The following is a 19794-nucleotide window of genomic DNA, read 5'->3' as shown; positions in this document are numbered from 1 at the left end:
CAGGAGCCAATGCCACATCATAGCAGTATGCAGGGGTAATATACGATCATTAGCCTACAAGGGGATTAATGTTAGCTCAGTTTGCCCTTCCTTTGCACAGGTGCTCATAGGAGATAATGAGGCAATCCTGGAGACTGTGGGCCAGTCAAGTTGCCCAGCAGGTGGGAAGGAAACCTCTATGGGTCTGATTTACCGTTGCCTCTCATCTTCTGTAGTCATTTATACCAGTGCAAAGTGAATGGAACATTCCATCCTGCTACTTGAAATAAGTAGCATTTGCATTGCATGATTTCACCGGGTGTCTAGCAATGGTGAATCAGGCCTGGATGCTTGAAACACAGAAGAAGAGGACATTCTGCAGCATGGGTGCTGGAACTAGGAGTGCTGCCACTCCTCCTGGCCTGAAGTGGTTTCCATCATATACAGGGTTTACAATTTGATTAAATGGATCTCAGCATCCCTAGTATACAAATTGTTCCAGCACCCCTACTCTGGAGTAAGAAAGATGCCAAATCTCATACAGGAGTGAAGTGATCACACAGGCTGGAGTTTCTGTTATTATATTGCAGCATCAGATGAATTGTTTTGTTTGCTTATTAAAACTGTTTCTTACTGAATGCCCTGCTGAAAGCCTCAAAGAAGAACACAGGCAACTTTTGTTGGTTTTTAATGTTTTTACTAATCTACCTGGCAAACCATCCTGCCACTTACACTCTTTTATTCTGCCTGGCCCTGCAGGCGTTGTTGTGACAACAAAATCCACCACAGACATCAGTGGGAGCAGTGCATGAGAAAGGAGTGCAGGACTGGGCTGTATGGTCAACAGCAAGCCTCACCCCAGAGAATGGCAAGCTTGTAGAAGTGCTATTTTTAATAACAAAAGTTTAACTGTATCAGGGCTGATATATGGGCTTGAGAATGACAGTAACAAAAATAAACATCAGCTATGATATAAATGATACCGGTAACTATAATCAGATATTCCTTGCTACAGATAAACATTCGCAAAGCCACAACTTCACTGTTATCAGGTGTTTGTTAACAAATTAATCAAAGATGTCTTATGAGCATAAGTTATAAAATACATCTGGCCAAAATAAGGAAAGTAGCGTGATTTTTTTAAAGAAGTTATACATGGCCATTTCTGCAGTTATTTTAAACAGGGCACTCTTCCCAATGTGTTTCTTCTAGATTCATACTTCATAAGAGAAAAAATGTTCAATGCTGTTTCAATTCCTTTTGGGCTTGTAGCTTTATTCCTAAAACTACTCACTGAGAATATAATTGCAAGTGTTCGTTTGAAATAAAATGCTTTCTTTGCAACTCCTTCCCCATCCCAAGCTTAGTATAAAAAAAAAACACAAAAAACCCAAAACCATTTGATACCTGGTATTTTGAAGATTAATTCAGGTTTCAAATTAAGCAGAAAATTTGCTTTTGCTGAAGTTGTGGTTTTGTTCATTAAACTCATAATAAGGCCCTGAGGGTTTGGAAGAAGCAGTGTGAAACCAAAAATGAACATTCTTCAAGGAAAAAAAGAGCCAAGAAAAACCTTAATTTAAAATCTCTCACTGAAAAATATAGCATCTTTCTCATGACCTCCAAAACTCTCTCTTTTCTATTGGTTCACTCCTATTTTATCAAGGCTCATTCTGAGTGTTATAGTAAATGTACCAATTTTCCTAGACCTCTTTCCTCCTCCCCTCCCTCCCCCTAAAAGACTTATAGAATTTCATAGGAATGAAATCAACAAAGTTCTATAGATACTAAATAGGCTTCTACAAAATTCATTCTAAAACCCACAGATTTTAACAGACAGTATGATATTTTTCAAGGAATTTGAAAACCAATCTACAAATTCTAATAGAAAATCATATCCCTGCCATAGAATTCCATAGGGCGACTGAAACATTACCTAGAAAGGATTTCATTGTCTATTAAGGTCAGTAGAAAATTCCCACAAAAGCAATTCTGCTAGCTTTCCTGGTCTGTCTTTGCTTTTCCTTCCTCTATCAGCACCTGTCTTGAGTGGCTGAGGCTCACCTCTCCAAGACATAATGGGACTCCCAAAATCCCCAAGCAGCCTAGTCTTGTGCTATTTGAAAGATTACCTACTTCTCTCCAAAATGTTAAAATATATTTTAAAATACACTACTCCTCATTTTTTTTCCATGCAGAAAGAAGAAAAATACAGCTTTTGTACACAATACTACTTATCTATCTATATATATTACTACAGCACAAATTCCCATATGTATCTAACGCATTACAAATAGATTATATACATGTGTCAAACATGTCTGCTTCATACAAATGAAAAAAATAATATAAAAAATACAATGTACATAAGATTCATGGCTGTTTTCTCAAAATTCCTTTCCCAAATAGACTACACATTTAGACTTTTAATTGTACTTTCCTCTCTCTCTCCCTGCTGGAATACCTGATATAAGCAATTTGTATCTTCAAAACAGCTCACCTAATCCTTTCTCCAAAACAGCACCATAAGATAAGGCATTTATCAGTTTTCAAATGTTTTAATTTAACAGCTAAAAAAGTTACCAGTGCTATTTTAACCCAACATTATATTTCATCCAGCATTAATTTTAACTGCTATGTTCTTTAACAAAAATTTGAAGATTTGTAAAGTCTATTGGCTGACTTCCCATTTCTGATGTAAACTAGCCATGTGAAACATTAGTAACAACTTCAATTAGTGTCGTTGTCAAATGTACCCGACAACTTCAACTCTCAAGGCCCAGATCCACAGAGGTAAAGCATCATCCTAAACCCCAAATTTAGGCACCTAAATCCCAGTTTTAAGTAACCCTGAGTTCAACAAACCCCCCACCTCAGCTACTGCCTAATTCTGTAAACACCTAAACTGACAGCAAAAAAATTTGCAGGGTAAGAGTTCTTAAGGCGCCTACCTTTCTGCCTCCGGGCACATGAGTGCTGCTACTTCACTCTGACATCCAGACACCTAAGCCCCAGCACAATCCAGCAACCTGGGAAGTTAGGTGTTCACCTGCCTATTTTCTCTGCAGGGCCTTATCTGGTAAGTGTCCTCGGTGCACACCTACTAGATCAGACCCTATTCAAAATCCTGGAAGTGGAGGAAGAGGTGGTGGTCATCTTATAAGTAGGGCTGTCGAGCAATTAAAAAAGTTAATCTCAATTAACCACGGTTTTAATCACCCGGTTAAACAATAATAGAATACCATTTAGACATTTTCTATATTTTCAAATATAGACTTGGGGTTCCAGCTCCCACGCGGAGCCCCTCCGGGGTTTGTGGATCCCATTGTTATTCCAATGATTTCCAGGGGTCTAAAAGGCGTTTCAGTAGTCAGGCTAAATCCCTTATGGATCCAGACCAAAGTTCCTTAGGCCTTAATTCTGCAAACTCTAACGTATGCAAGGAACTTTGCACGTGAGCAGTCCCATTAGGTTCTTGTGACTAAAGTTATAAAAATGCTTAACTGTATGCAGCATCAGGGCCTTAGTCTGCATTCCAAACTATAATCCTGGTAAAAAGATTATGGGCTAAATCTGTCCCCAATAAAATTCCATTCACTTACCTGGACTAAAATCAAGGATGAATTTAGCCTGGTAGATTTTGCTGTTTCCTTACAATGATGACAGCTAGAAAATTATGTTTTCTCTCTGTATGGCATGGCCGATTAGGAGAGAAGTGTGAGACAACGTAGTGAAAGGCCTGGTCTACGCTACAAAGTTAGGTCAACATGAGCCGAATTAGGTCAAATTAATAATGTATGTGTCTACATTACTGAGTCCCTTCCGCCAACCCAAAGGGCTTGTAAAGTCGACTTCTGTACTCCACCTCTGTGAGAGATGAGAGGCGTAGTGCTTCAGTCGACAACCACGCGTCAGTATGGGGACAGCATAGACACTGTTGTATACAAGTCATTATGAGCAATTTCTCATGCCCCAATTACAGAACAGACCTTCCCATTGCATTAGATTGTATATATTCTGTCACATGGTCCAGTCCCCGAGGCCCTAGCTACAAGGGTAGGTGCTTACTACTGTGACTAAGCCTACTGAACGTACCCTAGTCTGCTGAGTATGAAGCACACCCCAGGTCTGCTGGTTTCAGTCAGGTTTCAGAGTAGCAGCCATGTTAGTCTGTGTCCGCAAAAAGAAAAGGAGTACTCCGATGAAGTGAGCTGTAGCTCACGAAAGCTCATGCTCAAATTGTTAGTCTCTAAGGTGCCACAAGTCTTCCTTTTCTTTTTGTTGGTTTCATTCAGAAGTTTCTAGTGGGTAACTTTTGACAGTATAGAGATTATGGATTTCCAAAAAAAAGAGACATTGTGAATTGTTTGTATATTTCAAAGCATACATATACACCTATATAAGACTTCAATAATAATTGCAGACTTTTACATGTTTACAGTGACTTCTTGCTTTACTGTCAGCTGAGCATACATACAAAATGAAAGAAGTAACCACTATTAATACAGGGAGAACCATATACATTTCAGTTCATGTTACTGAAAAGAGAGGTATGTTTTGCAGTCAATATTTTGTTTTTTAAATGTAGGGATTCTTACAGTTGTATTTAAAAATTATAATGATTCTTGCAATATGCAAGGGCATGAGCTTTTGGAGCAGGTAATTTCATTCTTTCTCCAAACAGGTAAAGCTAACTCATTGTTGATCTATGAGGGGAACACATATGGGTATAAATGAATACATACTGTGTGGGTTTGAAGGTGCAAAATATAACACTATTTCCTAATATATATATTAACAGTTATTAACATTAACACTATAACAGTATTGATTTTTGTTTTGTATGACCTATGTTTAAAAAAGTTTGTTTTAACTTTTGGCCAAATTCTACCCTAAAATAAGCACACACACAATTCCTGTTGTATCCAATGGAATCTGAGCCTGCTTTTAAGGGGACAGATTCTAAGAAACCCAATATTAAACATATGTCATCTATATTTTTATTCTACCAACAAAAGAAGGTAACATGACTAGATCTCATATTTCATTTGAGACTATTTTTATTAACATGTTTTTAAAACTAGCCCATATATCAAATGCTAATTTCACTGGTGCAGACCGGTATATAAACAGCATCTTTTAGTCATCCCAAGCATAGCAAACTAGTAGTTTTTGGTGTACCTCTTAGGATGTAATGTGTTGGCAATAACATAAGAAACTATTGAAGGGAAAAATGTGAGATCAATAGGCAGTTTGTTCACCTAGCTTATTTGTTTTTAGGGCTGCTTTTAAAATAACTATGCTAAAAGTAAAATTCTTCTATTTACACCTATATACAAAAGAGCTACTAAAGAAAAACACTTAGGATGAGTCAATTTATCACAAGTTCTCAAAGCAGTTCTGTGACCAGTGATAACAACTTTCCAGAAGTCTATCTTCTACATGTTAATAATTAGAACTAAATTAAACCAGTTTATCAGTTCCACCTTTCACAACAATTCAGAAAAGACGTAAAATAAAAGACCCCCCTGAAAACGTCACTGTTTCTCCAACAGGTATTCTAGAAAGGAAATGCAGGATGGTGCACAAACAGATGCCAACGTCAAATAGTCTTTACTTTGTTGCCTGTGATACTCAGTCGGACAGAGCAGCACTACAACCAAAGTTCTAACACAGAGAATGTCAGTGTCAGAGGGACTCTGCGGCAGTGAAAAGAGGTAATACAGAAGATAATAAAGGCAAGTCTGAAAGTTAAATCCTACCTATAATAAACACTTACAGTAAGTTAAACTAGCAATGACATCCATCTAAGTAACAGAGAAGTAAGTCATCTACCATAATAAAATAACTAAGGAACAGCATCAAGTCCATGCAGTGCTCAAATTTACAACCTTTATGTCCATAAGATTTTAGCAGCTGTGCAAAAAGGAAATTATTTACATGCACATTTGTATTACATAATATATATGTATAGTTAATGGAGTTATGCCAATTTACACCAACTGAGGAGCTGGCCGTGTGTGCGCATGTGTGCATATGTGTAAATATTCTCTTTTCAACCATTGTCTAAAATCATGTAAGCAATGAGGTTTTATATGGTCCCCATTCTTCAGACTCTGGGCCAGTACATCTGCCATCTTTGAAAACTGTTTGTTCAGTTCTGCCTCATTCTTGTCAATCATTTCATAGCACCATGTTGCAAGCTACATTTCCACAATATTGTTCACTCAAGTATCTCAGAGCTCTTTCCACAAACAAAGAGTCCAAACTGTAAAAGCTCAGCTGCATTTGCATTTAAAAAGCTGGACTGGCACTGTAAAAGGCAGATTTCCAACTTCCTTTTTGAAGATAATAAAGATAAAGTCAGGATGTAATAGTAGTGTATACTCTTTTAATGAACATTTCAATGTGCATTTTAGTTTCCTCGGTAATGTTTAAATATTGTGCCACCCACTAACGCTGATGAAGTTAGGATTCCATCAGCATTTCCATTAAAACCCCTGAATTCACATTATCTGGGTTTATAAAGTATCCATAAAATATGACCATGCTGGAAATAATAAAAAAAAATCTTCCATGACAGACAGTACCCTGTTTTCCCACCAGGGAGGAAAGGCTGATCAGCACCTTACAGTATCAAGCTGTAAAGTAATAATGTTATGGTGAAAGATACTAGAGATGATTGATACATAAGCACACAGCATGAAACTATCCATAGAAAGAGTCTGAGATGCTACGCAGCAACTGCCCTTAACTGTTGTTAAGGATACTACTGCATAAGTTAGGACATTCTTCTTTGTATGGTCTGTTAGGCCTTTCTGAGGCCAGCTCTACACTAAAACTTTTGCTGATATAGGAAAATCACTCACAGGGTGATTTTTAAGACATTTCTATGCTGGAAGAAGCCCTAATGTAGACACAGTATACCAGCATATTAGTGCATTATAGCTTATTTTGCTCACGAGGAAGTAGCATAAGCTATACTTGGTAAAAGCATTTTTCTGCTGGTATAAACTGCAATTACACTAGGAATGCACTACACCACACTATCAGCGTAGCTATCCCAGCACACCTTTTCTACTGTAAAGGTAGCCTGAGCCACTTTTGTTTTGCAGAAGTGGCTACACAAAAGGAAAGCTAATGGCCTGCCACCTGTTCCAGACCATTCATTTGAGGGGAGCCTTGGACTTGAGGTTTACTAGGTGTAAAGTGAAGAGGCAGCAGGAGAAAAATGGGACGAGAGTATGTTTAAGCAGTTGGATACCATTTGAGTTTTGTGAGAGTCCTGGAGAGAGACGGGGCCAAGGCAGCTGCTTCTTGGACCAAGGCAGTAGTGCCTGATCTGCGGTTCCTGCAGAAGAGAGCTGCCCATGTGCAGTTTCCTGGCACTGCTAGTCAAGGGAACCAGACTCGTATATTTTATACATAGGTGTTTTCTTAGCAGAATTTGTCTGACTTCATGTCACCAACTTCTGCTCTAAACGGGCACCTGACCAACAAAGCTCCCAAATCTGCTTTGTCTTGGCAAAGGGGCAACAACAATGAAATGTACTATTTAACCTTTTTCCCCCCTTTCCAAAGTTTCCCCCAGTCTTGGGTTGGATGTCAAGAATATTAGCTAGTTGCCACCATTCTCTACAATCTTGTGGAGGGGAAAGCTGGCTTAGAATGGACTGACGCCATCTGCTTGTTTAGCTTTTAATTAGTCAAAATGTTCAAGTTTGAAAAAATATCTGCTGCATGTAGACAATATTCATTATTCATCAGAACATGTGCTCAACACTGTGAGCCCAGTCATGTGTTATAACAAATCCATTGACATGCCAAGTTACAGATACAGCATGGTGTCAATGTGAGTGCCTTACAGAAGATGAACATAGAATAATGCCATTGTAGGTAACATTTGTTTCTCAAGCAAATGAAAGCCTTATGGATTTTTTCTGCTTCTGCCTAAGTAAGCAACATAGGCTCCAGTTCTGCTCCAGTTTCTGAAATCTGTGGCAAAATGCCCATATTTCTGTTGACTATGGGGAGCACTGCACTGCAAGCTGCTGCTACAATACTGCTGTACAGAACATTATTCACTGAGCATCCCTCAGTGCTGTACAACCAAATCTGAATTAGAATCATTAGTTTAATGTCAGTGCTAAGGTTATCGCCTGCCCTGTTTCACCTTACTCAGGGCTTGTCTACACTTGAAACGCTGCAGCGGCACTGCTACAGCGCTTCAGTATAGACATTACCTATGCTGACGGAAGAGCTTCTCCCATCACTGTGATTAATCCATCTCCCCGAGAGGTGGCAGCTCAGGCCACAGAAGAATTCTTCTGTTGACCTAATGCTATCTACATGGGGACTTAGGTCGGCTTAACTATGTCACCCAGGGGTGTGTGGATTTTTCACACCCCTGAGGAATGTAGCTGGGTCAATCTAATTCTCTAGTGTACACCAGCCCTCAGTCTCTGTCACACTGTCCCAATTTTTGCACTCTTTCTCCTGCTGATGTTCTGCTTTTACATTGCCTCTAACATTAACCATTTGCTCTTTCCCTGGCCTTCCCTCTCCAGCCCCATGCCTATTGTTCTTTCCTCTCCCCTTGTTCCCATCTGCAGTCTTCTCTAACAAATCAAGTCCACCCTATTCCTGGTCACCAGTCTTTCTCCTATCAGTCTTCTGTCCAACTTCATTGTCATCATTACTAGTATTTATTATTGTATTACCATAGCGTCCTGGCGCCCCAGTCACAGGCCAGGATCCTATGGGGCTGGGTGCTGTACCAATACAGAACAATGAGACAGTCCCTCCTTCAAAGAGCTTACTTCTTGATCACTCTGAGGTCACTCCATAGAATGCAGAGCTCTCTACTAATGGCAACTTTGGGATTGACTGTGGCATTTCTTTTCTCCAAATGGCAGAAGGCTCTTCATTCAACTTGGCTTCTCAGCACTTGTACAGGCATCAGGGACAATATGCAGCACACTGTTCCCAGGGAGATGTCCCTGGCTAGTGAATAGGAGCAACAAACAGGGAAGCTTTGCAAGAGAATTCTCCAGGTGAAGGAGGAGAGACTATGTGACAGGACAAACCTGTTGTGCCCATTTTGGTGCAGTTAGACAAAGATATGTCCCTTCGTTTTCATTTTTACCAAAAAGTCCCCAGGTTTTCAAATAGTAGTATTCGGATGTTACCAATTTCCACACAATTTTGTACCAGTCAAGTACCTGAAAAGCACTAATTACACTAAGAAAATCTAATCCATTACTTTAGGTGAATGTGTTTATGTTAATAATAAATTAGTCCAAGTATAAATGCAAGGCTGCCTGTTAAAGTAAAGCAATGTAGTGAAAGATACAGATGCACACGTATATGTGTATGTACTGTTAATGCACAGTTCATGAAATGTATCACAGCATTAACCTGCTTTGACTTTCAGTACTCTTATTTTCTCTATTTGTTGCTTTTTTCTGTCCTTTTGTCCTCCAATATTTACCCTGGAAATTGTGAAGTTAATTTTAATTTTTGTAAACAACACTGTCAAATTCTTGGGAAATTTTAACAAAATAAAAGCTAAATACAAAGGGCCATGGTTAGAGAGGAGCTCGAAGAAATACATTTTAAAAGCTGCCTTTACTCATTAACTAAATTCAAACTTTGGTCTCATGCCTCATATCAGAAAAACCTTATCAAAATATTCACAGGCCCCGTACAATAAACACAGCACACCCCATGACTTTGTTTCTTCTCTTCCACCCCAGTAAGCCCCTACAATATAATTTTTACCACAAAAGAACTTTGGCAGTTTATAGCTCTGGAACCAATGTGTGTGTAGCAATACTGCTGGCGAGTACAGGACACAGGTTATGTTGTCACACAAAAGCCACTTAAACCAAGAGTGAGCCCAGAACAGAAGGTAAGGGCAAATTGAGAAGAAACCTGATAATTTGTGCTGTGGAGAGGCCTGCACTCTGTATTGCCTTAGTTTATGGCGTAAGACCTTCCATAGTTTAAACATTTTAAAAAATAACTTTTCTGGTACGATTTAGAACCTGTAACTTTACTACATACCAGCACACTGTGGCTTACTACCTACAGGATACTAGACCGAGTTTATTGCCCTGTGTAAAGGGCAGTGTCCTCCACCCACCACCCAAGAGCATCCCAGCAAAAGGAAATGGGACTTAGAGAGGGGAAATTCTGCACCCTCCTTTACTAGGTAGAGATTACTCACTCCCCCTCCCGCCCTCTAGGAGCCGCCCAATCCCCACCCACCTGCTGGGGTAGGGTACCAGGTGATCAACACTTGCTCTGTCTCTGCCTCTCCCAGCAGTTGGAACCCAGATGTTGGGAGTCTGCATGAGAAATGAGGTCTTTCTCTCCCTTCCTCCTCTGCACTGACACGTCAGCCAAGATCTGGCCCTTAATAAATATATTTAACAGGCCTGTTCTTCCCCCCAACCCCACCTGCCAGGCAGGCAGGCAAGATTTCTCAGCCCCTGAAAATAGGAGCAGGCCAGGTTTACAAAAGCATAATGAATTTCCAGTAGGGATTTGCTTATAGACATTCCTCCACTTGGCCTACATTGCACTGATGAAGCTTGTTAATAGGGGCAATTTCCGGTGCTCTCAGGATATCTGTATTCATCGGAATGGTTTGATGGCATAGCCAGTGGGGCAAGATACAATACAATGTGAAACAGTAATTGAGCAACTTTCTACAAACAAGATCATCTCTTTTAACAGTACACCATATGGTAATTGGTTTCAGTTGTGTTAGCTACAGCATGCCTGCACAGATTTTGATTTGGTGCAAAGAAAATGCACCTTAGAAGATATATACATTTGTGGATCACATCTGAATGTAAGCGAACTCCACAATACTTCTACAATGAAAGTCAATGCCTTCTAATTTATAGGCAAAAGGATAAAAATAGACAAAGTGCTCCAGAAAATTATCTCTAACTCAAATGGAGATTTTCTTCTCCAGCAATTAAACAAACTGGGGAATGTTATCCAACAGTGACATTGATTAACAAAAATAAAGCCACTGCACTACTGCAAATTTCTTCCTGGGACTACAGCTCACTACCAAAGTCACCATGCTTATTGGGGCACAGAGCAGTACACCAGCGTTCAGCCTGTCTTGTTTTTCTTCCATTATGGAATATAATCGTTTACATAAGGAACACTAAATACATTCAAAGCCAAACACACATTCAAATTCCTTGACAAAAGTAAGCTGCAGCATTATAGGAATTTCTTCACTGAAACACACATATGTGATTATAGTTTTACATAACAATGAACCATGGGCACACACACTGCTTGTTCTCACTCTCCTTTTCCAAGTAACATATCAAATCCTCTCCCCTTTAAAGAAGGTGACTCCTTCTTTAAAAAAAACAAAAACAACTCACTTGCTAAGTGTTATATCAGCAACATTTTGAAAACAAAAACAAAACATTTAATTCTGAAAGCTGATTAAAACCTTTAGGAATTTGGGAGGCCTGGGGGAAGTAGCCACTGGTGTGGATAATTACATAGTCATTTTCTTCCTAGGATTAAAAACAGAGATGATAATCACTCCTCACAGACTAGACAGCTCTATTTCATAGACTATTTTATAACAGGAATTTTAGATTGAATTATTGTTCCATTACAATAAATACTTCAAATGAGATTTAACTTCCCAGTTCCAACTCTAAAAAGTCTAAACAATAAACAAAATTACTTCTGTCACACTTTATTACACTGCAGTGATTTTTTAAGTTAAATCATTTGTCTAAAATGAAAATCAGTTATATTTATACAAATTCTACCTTCTATCTGCCATTAATTGTAGCTGTAAGCTCAATTCTGAAAAAAGTTACATGATTTTGCAAATAATGGAGGAAGTTAGCTAAAGCCACTTAGGGCCTGATCCAAACCCCACTGAAGTCAATGGAAAGACTCCAGTGCCTTCAATGGGCATTGGCTAGAGCCCTTATGAAGCATTTCATTTTTTGAGAACACAAGGGAGTAGGTAAATTACCATGTTTCCCGTAGTAGTTTTCTTCTTCCCTGACCATATCACTGCTTCCTGATCAGTTTAGCAAGCTATGTCTAAGAGGGGTATTAACTGCAGACTTCTGTGCTGGAAGCAGTTTCCCCAGTAGGCTTAATCCACAAAAGTACTATTCAACCAAGTTTAAAAATAAAGCTGCTTGGAGTGGCATAGGCTCCTCCAGTAGGAATGGAAATTTACAAGAGAAGGAGGGCTTTCTGCTAATAGAAAAATGATATCACCCACTGCTCCACCTACCTACTCCAGACCAATCTATACATGTCACAGAGTAAAGGGAAGTTCTCTTAAAGCTCTTATATTTATAGGGGGGAAACACAAAATTTCATTGGATGAGAGTTCATCTGAGAAAATGAGAATGGGGATCAAAGTCAGGCTACCTGCAAAAGAGCAACAGACTTGCAACTAATACTGAAATACACACAAATAGTTGAAATCCCCCATTATTATTTTTTTTAATAGCCTCTCTAATCTTCCTGAGCATTTCACAGTCACTATCACCATCCTGGTCAGGTGGTCAGTAATATATCCCTACCGCTATATCCTTATTATTTGAGCATGAAATTACTATCCATAGAGATTCTATGGTACAGTTTGGTTCATTTAAGATTTTTACTTCATTTGATTCTACGCTTTCTTCCCCATATAGTGCCACTCCCCAGCCAGCACGACCTGCTCTGTCCTTCCAATATATTTTGTACCCTGGTATTACTGTGAACCATTGATTAGCCTCATTCCACCAAGTTTCTGTGATGCCTATTATATCAATATCCTCATTTAATACCAGGCATTCTAGCTCACCCATCTTATTATTTAGACTTCTAGCATTGGTAGAAGCGCACTTTAAAAACTTGTCACTTTTTAGCTCTCTGCCATTCCATGATGTAGTGCCATGGCACCCAGACCGTGGCCTCTGTAAGGAACCTAGAAGGCGGATGTGGACAGGAGTCTAGATAGGGCAATGGAGATCAGCGACAAGTTCTGTAGAGCAGGACCAATGGCTTGCTGATATGAGAAGTGCTTCCCTGTGGAGAGGAAGCCTGAGAAAGAACCAGCAATCCTCCTGCATTCTTTCCCAGGAAAGGGGTGGAAGACTACTATGTACATGACATAAATCTGCCCTGTAGGGTTGCCAGCCTACCATCGCCCTAACTGCCTAACTCTAACTGCCTTTCTCCACATAGCCCTTTAACTAAACAACCCTTTCCCAACATAACCAACTGCTTCACCAGACACCCACAAATACTAATGTTGGGGGGGAAACAAAAAAACTGTCTCCTAAAGGCTATGTGGAGATGTGCAAAAGGGGAGCAAAGTTAAGGTTGTGGTGCATGATCAGTGGTGTATGGTAGCTGTGGCAATGTTAAGATGGCTATAGGTGGGTGGAGGAGGAGAAAGTATGTACTCTTGGGTGTCTTTAATTTTAGTTTCTTTGCCTTTGGGGTGTGTAAGGTACACTGTATGTGCAGCAACCCTCAATGTTTCACAATGAAGCTTTTGTGTATTAATAGAGGGATCTGGACTGCGGACTTGCAATTCTTTTACATTTTTGAAATTCCAATGGACTTAACTGGAATTACTCCTGACTTATGCCCTTTGCATTGATTTCCAGCAGGCTTTGAATCAGGCTCTTACCCCAGTGTGAGCAAAAGGAGAATCAGCTCCATAGATTGTACAGTACTCTGGAATCCTTTGGCTTGAAATAAACTACAAAAATAAGCTATTATTATTATTATTATTATTCACACAGTTAAGTTAGCTGTTTCTACAGATTTTAATATCTGCAAATCCAGATATCCATTCATAAGGAGAATCTTGTGGATGGTTACAGACTTGCATGAATTGGATTTAGAGCAATGTACATTCAAGAAAGTCAAATATGGATATAAGGATTCTTCCTCCTTTTTATTTTTCATTTTTTATTTTTTTATTTTTTTTAAGTTTGACAAAAGTTTGGATTATTTCCAGGTAAGCACACAAGAGCAATGGCTCCTAACAGTTTACCGTGTTTACTCAAAACTCCACACAAACACACACAAACTTTTTGCCTTGCTCTCAGAACTCAAAATGCCAACAGTGCTATGAACCAACTGTGAGCTAGAAAAACATTTGGGTGTTGGTTTCCACAAGAACACATCAAAACACACCCACTTTTCTTCTAAAATGCCTATCTACTGTAGGGCCTGAATACTCTCATTTATTTAACTAGCTGTACAGCATATAGGAATGCTGGAAACAAAATTGGATGTTTTATTCCGGTGTCTATAAAACGTTCCCACATTAATAGCTATTAGATCATGAAGCTAGTGCTTGTGATCTGGGAATAGACTAAAATGTCAGGGTGTATTTATGCATCCATCACATTCTGCTGTCTGTGAAATGGACTGATTGTTAATTTACTAACTGAAAACAAGATACTACATTCCGAAAAATAATTGTGTTTTTGCTGCTAGTTTTATTATGACAGAAAACATAACCCCAGCTGGCCAAATCCAAGTAGTTCCACCTAAGTCAGTGTGATTATTCACATGAGGAGGGAAAACACTAAATATCGGTCTTTTAATGACTTCTCCCCATCCTTCCCATTTAGTATGAAAAAAAAGAAGATAACTGAAAGGAGGCAGAGCAGGCCGGTTATGGAAAATGCAAAGCCAAGATACTAACATGCCTGCAAAAAGTTACAGACTCAGGAGCTTTCCCAGAAGGGGCTACTTTTGGATGCCCTCGCTAATAGATTCATCAGGTTTGAGAAATGGGGCTAAGAACTGGAGGAACATTTTTTCTTTGTGAAGAAAACAACACAAGCACCAGGGGTCACCCAATGAAATTAATAGGCAGCAGGTTTAAAACAAACAAAAGGAAGTATTTCAATGCACAGTGAACCTGTGGAACTCATTGCCAGGGGATGTTGTGAGGGACAAAACATAACAGGTTCAAAAAGGAATTAGATAAGTTCCTAGAAAATAGGTCCATCAACAGCTATTAGCTAAGATAGTTAGGAATGCAACCCCATGCTCTGAGTGTCCCTAGCCTCTGACTGCCAGAAGCTGGGAGTGGACAACAGGGGATGGATTACTTGATGATTGCCCTGTTCTATCCATTGCCTCTGAAGCACCTGGCATTAGTCACTGTCAGAAGACAGGATACTGGGCTAGGTGGACCACTAGTCTGACCCAGTATGGCTGTTCTTATGAAATGGACCTTTTAGGTTTCGGTATAACACATAAAAATATACAAAATGGGTTGAAGTTCACATTATGTTACCATAGATGTGAAATACAATACAAAATGCACTGTGAACAGCAGCCAGTGCAAACATGTCTGGTTTGTTTACTTTAGGTATTGTGATATCTGCATTAGAAAGCGAGCAAAAGAAATTGCAGCTGTTGTGTGAAATTATAGCTGTTGTGTCAAATCTAAATGCTTGAAGTTGTTTTTATGAAATAATCTAGCCACACCTCCCTTTAGCCATGTACAGTATTTGAGAGTAAATTCCCAAAGTGCAATCCTGATGGTATCTAGTTTCAGTTTTACTTGTGGTGAATGTGATTAGAACACCAATTCTGAAATTTCAGTTGTATAACACACACACACACACACACACACACACACACACACACACACACACACAGAGCACTGTCCATTCCCATGACAATTTTACAGAACAGGGCTGGATTAAACCATATAGCAGCAAAAGTTAACAGACTGCTTAATAAGGTCAACCTTGTTGCCTGAATCTGTGGTAAACAATGATGCAAAAACATCTCATCCAGTAGTTCACTATGGCTGCTTGAATAAAGCTACACAGTCTGTATATGAAACCACATGCTCTGCCACTGCAAAACAAAGCATCATTGTAATATTTACTAATCAAGCTACTTATCATATCCAGCATATCTGAACTACTTTTGAACACTATGATTTTCTAAGATTTTTACCTATTTTAAAATATTAACCACTGCGTGTGAGCCAGTCTAATTGCGAATGAGCTCTCTTCATTATACCAACTGTAAGTTGGAATGTAAGTAAGTAAGAATGGAATTAAAAAAGCAGGGTAGCCAAATGATTGCAGTTTTTATAGCTGCCTGGCTCCATTTGCACTGCCTCTCTCAAAGTCTGCTTCAACAAATCATATACTGGACTATCATACAAACACATATCTGTTTACCAGCTGTCAAAGTAAATTTAGAGTACAGAGGGGCATATTAGAAAACACACAACAGACATTGCTAAGCACAGATATTCACTAGCTTAGAATTTTGCCAGCAAGCTATTAATCAGCCTAATGAACTGCTGTTTTCTATTTAGAACACTATTAGTTTCTTATGATTTGTTGATGTTTGAGCCACAAGGACAGCATCATGTGGCTAGAAAAAGTGTTGCCTTTAAGTACACATTAACAAATTATGTAGTGGGGCCCATACATATATACACTGATTCCCTCTACTGGAAGTAAACAGATCTGCTCAAATGTTTATACAAAGGATGTCAGCCCTAATGCTACAGAGAGCTAGTGGAGATTTTCCAACTGAGCCAATGGTAGTAGAGGTTTGTAACTTGGTGCAAAAGCCATGAGTCCACTTGTCACCCAATCTATGCAGTCACTGAATGCCTTAGGTCTTCATTTCCTATCTCAGTACTTCATTATATGGCAGACCGTACCAAGCATTCTTTATAAGATCATTTAAAATATGTTGTTATGGAATGGTACCATTGAATTATTGTTTTAAAAGTTAATTGAAAATTGTTGTAGAGAATGCTGCTGTGGCTAATTAGGTACTTCTGTAGTTTCCTGATACTCCCACAGGTCCCTATGTGCTGTGGTTGGTTTATGCATTAAGAATTAATAAACTGAGCTTTTTAAAATAATGATATGAAGTGACTGTACACTGTTTGCCTTCACATCAGTTTAATAGCATTGCATGTTGTGGGTGAAATGTTTCTCATTTAGGCTCCACAAATGGTATATGCAATATTTGTGAAGATGTGGCACAAAACTAGTTAACAAAAATGGCAAAATGGCAGTTAGTGATCAAGTGATGTAAGTGAGATCTGTGTGGGTGCAGAAAGTCTGCTCCTGTAGAACTCATTGCAAGATCAAGGCCCTAGTTCAGTAGTGTAATATTTTAATTATTTAAAACAAAGGTAGCATAGTGCACAATATTTGCTAAAAATTCTCAGGTCTTAAATTGAATTACATTAGTAGCTCTTCTTCCATGCTACTAAACTTTACATCATTCACTTGTCCATCTATAAATAATAGTCACGTGCAGACACAAAATGGTTCAATGTCAAGCTAATTCTGTCTAACAGTGAACACTAGCTTTTCCCCTCCTCTTAATTTTTTAAGCAAGCAATTTACATAATGTAGTACATATCAAGGTTAAATTTTTCCTTTCAACACTGAGCTCCCTCCAATTGCTGTAAATTTACTCAAAAGCACTTTCTCCTATACCTCTTGATGCAAGCTCTCAGAATGCAATGCTTTTAAAAGATCTAACTGGCTGCCACTGCAGATGAAACAGCAAAGTATAAGGGTAAATTGTTAATAATAATTAAAGCTGTTTACCCCTTCTGATGACAATGCTGCCTCATCTAAAACAACGAGGACCTAACCACATCAGCCACACCATCCAGGGCTCATTCACTTGCACATCTACTAATGTGATATATGACATCATGTGCCAGCAATGCCCCTCTGCCATGTATATTGGCCAGACCGGACAGTCTCTATGTAAAAGAATAAATGGACACAAATCAGACATCAGGAATGGTAACATACAAAAGCCAGCAGGAGAACACTTCAATCTCCCTGGACATTCAACAACAGATTTAAAAATAGCCATCCTTCAACAAAAAAACTTCAAAAAACAGACTTCAAAAGAGAAACTGCAGAGCTACAATTCATTTGCAAACTTAACACCATTAATTTGGGCTTGAATAGGGACTGGGAGTGCCTGGCTCACTACAAAGCAAAGGTTTCAGAGTAGCAGCCGTGATAGTCTGTATTCGCAAAAAGAAAAGGAGTACTTGTGGCACCTTAGAGACTAACAAATTTATTAGAGCATAAGCTTTCGTGAGCTACAGCTCACTTCATCGGATGCATTTGGTGGAAAAAACAGAGGAGAGATTTATATACACACAAATACATTTTGTGATGTAAACGAATGAATGGACACAAATCAGACGTCAAGAATTATAACATTCAAAAACCAGTTGGAGAACACTTCAATCTCTCTGGTCACTCGATCACAGACCTAAGAGTGGCTATACTTCAACAAAAAAGCTTCAAAAACAGACTCCAACGAGAGACTGCTGAATTGGAATTAATTTGCAAACTGGATACAATTAACTTAGGCTTGAATAGAGACTGGGAATGGATGAGTCATTACACAAAGTAAAACTATTTCCCCCATGGTATTTCTCCCTCCCACCCCACCCCCCCTGTCCTCTGATATTCTTGTTAACTGCTGGAATTAGCCTACCTGCTTGTCACCATGAAAGGTTTTCCTCCTTCCCCCCCCTGCTGTTGGTGATGGCTTATCTTAAGTGATCACTCTCCTTACAGTGTGTATGATAAACCCATTGTTTCATGTTCTCTGTGTGTGTGTATAAATCTCTCCTCTGTTTTTTCCACCAAATGCATCCGATGAAGTGAGCTGTAGCTCACGAAAGCTTATGCTCTAATAAATTTGTTAGTCTCTAAGGTGCCACAAGTACTCCTTTTCTTTTTTACAAAAGCAAATTTTCCCTCTCTTGGTATTGACACCTTCTCATCAATTATTGGGAGCAGACCACATCCACCTTGACTGAACTGCCTTGTCAACACTGGTTCTCCACTTATAAGGTAACTCCCTTCTCTTCATGTGCTAGTATATCTATGCCTGTAACTGTAATTTTCACTCCATGCATCTGAAGAAGTAGTATTTTTTACCCATGAAAGCTTATGCCCAAGTAAATCTGTTAGTCTTTAAGGTGCCACCAGACTCCTCGTTGTTTTTGTGGATACAGACTAACAAGGCTACCCCTCTGAAACTCTGCCTCATCTAGTTTCCCCAGAAAAACATTTGCAATAATTATTTGTGCAAGTCATATAGCAGGAACTAGACATGTCAAAAATACAAACCAGCACAAGTTCATTTTCATTTCTGTACAGTGGCTATATATAATACATTTTGCAATATATTACACAGATAACAGCGTTTACTTTGAACTCAAAGGGCCTGATGCTGTGAGATGCTGACCATGTGCTACATCAGTTGACTTCAGGATGAGCTGATTCTTTCTCTCTCTGGTATTTTTAAGGTGCCTGCCACATCAGCAGTTACAGATGCTCAGTTCCCCTCAGGTTCAAGCTGTACATTTTGAGAAATTTTGGCCAGGATTTTCAAATGTAGGTGCCTAAAATTAGGCTCCTATGTCCATATTTCGGCACCTGATTTTCAAAAATGTTGAGCACCCCAGCTGCTCCCAGTGACTCTAGTTGCAGCTTTTTATGGTGCTTGGCATCTCTAAGAGAGCCAGATAGCATTTCCTACAATAAAACCTGCAGGAACGGCAAGGGAAGAAAAACCCAGGTGAAGTTCCAGGATCTAGCAAACTTTTTAGGAGGCCAGGGGCCATCTTCACCAAAATCCTGTACATCCGTGACAACTCTATACCATGAGCAGCCTCCAGAAACTCCTCCTAGGCATTGCTGACCTCAGATATCATCCCGCCACCCATGGGACTCCACATGCAAAGTAATACAACCTAAG

The 19794-nt window shown here is 39.2% G+C and overlaps 1 protein-coding gene and 1 long non-coding RNA gene across 2 annotated transcripts in view; both read right to left on the bottom strand.

The window, feature by feature from the left end:
• SLC44A5 (solute carrier family 44 member 5) overlaps window positions 1-19794 on the bottom strand; it is a 189986-nt gene that overhangs the window by 89425 nt on the left and 80767 nt on the right.
• LOC122455606 lies at window positions 592-3183 on the bottom strand. Its single transcript, XR_006273920.1, has 2 exons — window positions 2931-3183; window positions 592-632 (listed from the first exon to the last, which is right to left on the bottom strand). It is a non-coding gene; the product is annotated as an uncharacterized LOC122455606 (long non-coding RNA).

The sequence above is a fragment of the Dermochelys coriacea genome, chromosome 8 (assembly GCF_009764565.3).
Source record: "Dermochelys coriacea isolate rDerCor1 chromosome 8, rDerCor1.pri.v4, whole genome shotgun sequence".
Lineage (NCBI taxonomy): Eukaryota > Metazoa > Chordata > Testudines > Dermochelyidae > Dermochelys > Dermochelys coriacea.
Note: the sequence above shows the minus strand (reverse complement) of the source record. Positions and strands in the feature narration are given on the sequence as shown.